Source organism: Nicotiana tabacum, chromosome 9 (genome assembly GCF_000715075.1).
Source record: "Nicotiana tabacum cultivar K326 chromosome 9, ASM71507v2, whole genome shotgun sequence".
NCBI lineage: Eukaryota > Viridiplantae > Streptophyta > Magnoliopsida > Solanales > Solanaceae > Nicotiana > Nicotiana tabacum.
The window spans coordinates 100,019,265-100,024,861 of NC_134088.1; the positions used below are offsets into that span (position 1 = coordinate 100,019,265).

General features: G+C 29.9%; 1 long non-coding RNA gene across 1 annotated transcript; it reads left to right on the forward strand.

Moving 5' to 3' along the window:
- The first annotated feature begins 517 nt into the window (after positions 1 to 517).
- Positions 518 to 3,518, forward strand: LOC107778841 (uncharacterized). The gene is made up of 2 exons (XR_012694987.1): positions 518 to 844; positions 3,109 to 3,518. It is a non-coding gene; the product is annotated as an uncharacterized LOC107778841 (long non-coding RNA).
- The last annotated feature ends 2,079 nt before the right edge of the window (positions 3,519 to 5,597 follow it).

The window sequence follows — 5,597 nt, forward strand, 5'->3', positions numbered from 1 at the left end:
GTCTCCTGAATCCTCATGACTAAGAAGAAAAAGAATAAGAAAAAGAACATAAGAGCTATTGGGTATTGTAAAATCGTCACAATTGACCTTTTGGAAATGCTTGAAAATTTAATCGGGTCTTGGGTGTTCCATGACCTAGAAAATTAGTTTGAATCGTGATTACTGTTGAGTTAAAATTTGCTTAAAACATGTTGAAAATTTGGTGATTAATTTTGATAAAATTCAAAAAACACCATTAACAAATTCAAAATTTGGTATTTTTTTGTTTTTTTTTTCTCGATTTATGACATGTGTCGTATGTTGATTGGCGCGTGTAATAACAATCTTTAAGCAGATGTGATCAAAAAATCGTAGTGGTGTGTAATAGACACTTTTAAAAGTTTTGATGTGTTATATTATAACCGTATTTAACATGTGTGTAAGAAGAATTTGGAGACAAAATCGACGGATAAAATATGTATTTTGCCATCGCCATTTGTAGAAACAGAACACGCACGTCATGTGAACCAAATTAAGAAGTTCGCTATTTGTCTCCTTCAAACCATGAAGAGACCAACAAAAATCATACAAAAGGAAACTCACGATAATAAGCAAGCATTTGAGTTTCTTTACTGTGAAGTATACCCTATAAAAGCTGAAAAAGAAAAGGAAAGTTGAGAAAACTATACTAATATTTATTCTTTACTTCAGTATTAAGAGCTTAGAAAATTAAAATTCTGTCAAAAATTATTGCTGTAATACCGCGAAACAAGGATGAGACTGCCATTACTGATAGCTATTCTACTCCTCCTCCACAGCCATCTTCTTCAAGCTAAATTATCCTCTCGCTTTCTCCTTCCTTCAGGTAATTAAATTTATTTATACTGTTGGTTTCTAAGCTACCTTTTTTTTCATTCGAGTTAAATTGTTTCTGTATTTTAATTTGTTTTCCTAATTTATGTCTTGAGTAGTTTAGACTACGATGGTTTTAGATTCATATCTGTCCATTTTAGTAATTAGGTGATCGAATTATAGAAGTACCTAATCTGAAGGTGGTTTCACTATCGTTGTTCATTTTCAAACCTCCAGAATTGTTTTTCTTTAGCCGCGGAAACAATATTTTTACCTCTACAAGATAGTGATAAGTTCTGCGAGGCCGAACCAGAATTTTAAATTTATGAGTTCGGGATACTAATCTTTTTAAGTTACTAGGTTTTAATTAATAATTTGTACATATTTAATGAAATATTTTTAAGACAAATACATGATTTGAACCAAAACTATTGAGTTCGGCTGAATCCATAGTCAACAATGTGGCTCCGTTCCTGAGTCTGCATATACATTACCCTCCTCAAAACCCATATTGTGAAAAAATAATGAGTATATTATTATTGTTGTTGTTGTTACTGCATGTTCGAAAAGAATCACACTGTTTTCATAAATTTTACTGCTTCAGTTTGATCATCTAAAAAGTTTAAGAAAATTTGATGCTAAATGGATTAGGAAATTCATGTGAGAACAAAATGGAGGAAAAACATAACGTTCAATGGGTAACTTTTTTTTTGTTGTTGTTGACAAAACAGGATATTTTATATATTAAAAAAATCAACATATTACAACGTTTTATGGGTAATTAGTTTCAAAATTCTGCTATATACGTACATGGTTTTCGAGCTAGGTGGAAGAAAACACAATATAAAAGAGATAAAAGGAAGAAAAGAAAATTAAAAAGTTAAATAGAAGAAAGGAATATATATATATATATATATATATATATATATATATATATATATATATATATATATGTATATATATATATATATATATATATATACTTCAATGATAGCTCTCTCAATAGAACAAAATAAAGGGAATTCCAAACTCTTGTCTATTAGATTGATATATATGCTAATTAATGAAATTACCAACCACTAGAATATATACTGATTTTCATACTTTATTAGCTTAACTTAACAGCCATTTATTTTTCTAGATCAATTAATTATGCCAACTGAAATTGCCCAATTAACCACCAAAATAAATCTACTAACTTTGATACTCTGCTAATTTGAATGGACGAGACATATTCAATCTAAGATGAAATATGTTTTAGACTTCATGGTTTTTAATTTTGATTTTATCTAATAGATGTAATTTAGCTTGCGTTTGGACATAGATTTAATTGAAACTTGAAAAAAGAGTTTTTGTAGTTGTGTTGAAAAATAATTTTTAAAAGTTGAAGTTGTTTTTGGACATACATTTTATTTGAAGAAAAGTTGAAGTTTTGTGTGTGACAGAAAAATTTATCACCCAGAAACTGCCCTAAAACAAGTTTTTAGGAACTTGGAAATTTTTGAAATCTTTTTTCCCAAAATGATCATATTTCATAAACAAACATCGTTTTCAAATTATTATTTTTTTGAAAAAATGAAGCCAAAATATATGACCAAACGGGAGCTTAAACCAGGGGCGGCTCTAAGGTAAGGCAGATAAAGCCCTTGCCTTAGGCCCCCAAATATTAAGGGCCCCAAAATTATAAAATACTACTAGTATATTAGTATTATATATAACATATAATTTATACAAATATTATTAAAAAAAGATTTCAATTTTTATATTTTTAAATTTGATTGAGGTTGTATGAGTGAGCGAGTTAATAATCACAAATTTTCTCTCTTATTAAATTAAATGATATATTTACCTTCTCATCAATTCTAATTTTTTTCTTTATGTACACATTTTTGTTCTTTATGTTTTTGACGATTTCACTTTTTTATTTCAACTCGGATTCTCTGAATTAGTTACTATTTCTTTTTGTCATATTTAATTGATCCATAAATCAGAGAGCAAGTTCTTTGATGTCTCATTTTTTTAGCTAAGAAATTCTCAAGGGCAGGGGCACAAGATTCGAATCGATGGATAATGAGCCCGCCTCTCTGCCCCTTTCTTAAATATCATGCTATTGTCCATGGGAGAGTTCGAAATCGTGATTTGGGCCTAACCTCATCACGTGTTGCATTCTTACCACTAGACCAAAATTAAGTAGGTTTCTTTTGTGTTTCATTATAATATGAAGTTATTTTGGCTTTAGGCCACAAAATTCTTTGAGAACTTATGTGCCTTCAACAGAAGAAAAATTGTCAATCCGTGTAGACGAAGTTGTGACGGTCGATAAACGTGGAGGTGGTGCAGCCGGTGGGCACGGTGGTGGTCACAGTGGCGGCTCGGGAGGAAGAGCATCGCGCGGCGGTGGTTCAAGAAAGTCACCTTCAACTGCTACAGCAGGTGTGATCCCAGTGTACGTAGCTGGAGCTATGAACCATCACAATATCAACAGAGGTCACAAGCATAATGCTGGGACTACCCTCAACTGCATTTCTTTTTCTTCCTTGCTTTATATCGTCTGCAGTATGCTTATTATGATGCTGTAATTATACACGTTGTATCTTTAAACTGTTTGTAAATTGTAATTAAAACATGTTAATATGAGTGATGAAGCTGAAAAGGACATGTATTAATATTACTACTTTTTATTGTGCAATGGGATACCATTAGTTTTGGTTGGATTATCTGTACTTTGAAGAGGAAAATAAATTTTGTTGAACTCATAACTTTTGCTCATACCCTATAATTTTGCCCAAAAAATTATTAAATTTGTACAAATCATAAATTTTGAATCCTTTAAATTAGATGGGGTGTGATAGAATTACGAATCTGAACTCATAAAGTTCAAATCCTTAATCCGCTTCTGCTTCAAAATGTCTTATAACTGTTAATTTATGTCCCATATTGGAGAGAATAAGATGTTTTCGGTATTGAGCAATATTCATCAGCTCATCAACTCACGAGCTCGTTTCTATGGTTGAGTTAGGCTTAAAACCTCAATTTTTATGTGATATCGAAGCCAAACTCATCCTTATCCAATGTTATGTTATTTATGGTCTAAATTTCTAACCTAATTAGATGTGCAAGAGAAGGGTGTTAGAGTGTTCCGGGTCAATTGATTTTGTAACTTTTTACAAACTCGTTTTTAGTTTTATGTTCTTACCTTTTTTTTAAACATTGAGAGATTTACTTTTATACGTAAAAGATTTAAAAAGATCATTTTCTTAATTTCAAAAAAGGTATAAAGACATAATATACAAACAACATTAGTCCAATCGAGGAAATGAAATATGTCTATTTATATATAAAATTTTGAACAGTATTCACCTGAGCTAACTTTTGGAATTAAATTAGTCACAATATCCATCTTGAATACGGAAATATAGAAACTTTTACTTTCCCGTTGCAATAAGAGTTTGATACCTTGTGACTTATATAAAGTTATTCAAAAAGAGGAGTTTGATATCATGTGCCATTTTAGAGTCTTGATGCAGAAGGATGATACTTCATCGTGTCCGTGATTATTTTAGTTTTGGCATATTCGTTAATGAAATACGAAATTCTAGAGAAAAAAAGATGTATTCATTAAATTAACTTTAATTAATTGTCACCTTGACACATTAAAATATACTCCCTTCGTTCACTTTTACTTGTCCATTATGGACTTTGCACACTCCTTAAAAAATAATAAATGAAGTGCATAATTTACCATCATACCCATAATGCATATTTTTAATGGATTTTAGAAAATGATTTGAAATAACTAATTAATGTTGTGGGTATAACAGGAAAAAAGAAATTATCTTCTCTTGATATGCTAAAAGTGACAAGTAAAAGTGAAAATCTATTTAGAATACTGGACAAGTAAAAATAAACGAAGAGAGTATAAATAATAGTAAAATTTAAAAAAATAAAATTAATTCCTTCTAGATTATGTAAATGAACACTATTTTAGACCAAAATGAAAGGGTAAAATAGTCCGTGACTGCGGAAAGGATGGAATAATGATTAAAGGAGAGAAGTGGGCACGGAAAGGATAGGCCAGGAAAAGGCTACCTTCACTATAAACCTTACCCCCCTTTGTTCTGCCGTCCAATATGCCTTATGTGCCTCATAACTAATCTGTCCCACCTTGTTTCCCCACTATATTTCATAAATTCATTTCTTCCATATTAAGTGCTCCCACGTTTTATTTATGTCTTAGGTATTTTTGTTTTCAGTATGTTTAAAAATAATATTTTTTAATATTTAATAAGTTTTAAATTTCAATATGTTCATTATACCATTACTTATATTTCCTTATAAGAAACAACATGACATATTCATGACCACATTTTAAGAATATTTTAATATGTTATATGTAGCTCAAGGCCACAAGATTCAAAATAATTCTCAAAATGTTGGCTTAAGTTACACAAACTTGTTTTTAGTTTTATGACTATACACATGAAAGATTTACTTTTACACGTTAGAGATCTCTCATTTTCTCATAAAAAATCTAAAAAGGTCATTTTTTAATTTTAAAATTGTAAAGGGGCATATTGTGCAAATCTATATTATATTAAAAGCACGAATGCCCGTAGCAAAATGTCGTTCGCTTTTTTTTACCCTTTTAAAATGGAGTTCACGCTGGACAAAATAGTAATTTAAATATTTTTCTAATACGTAGAACTTTCAAATAAAATAAAATATTATTTATTAAATCTTTCCTTATTTGAAATATATAAGATTCA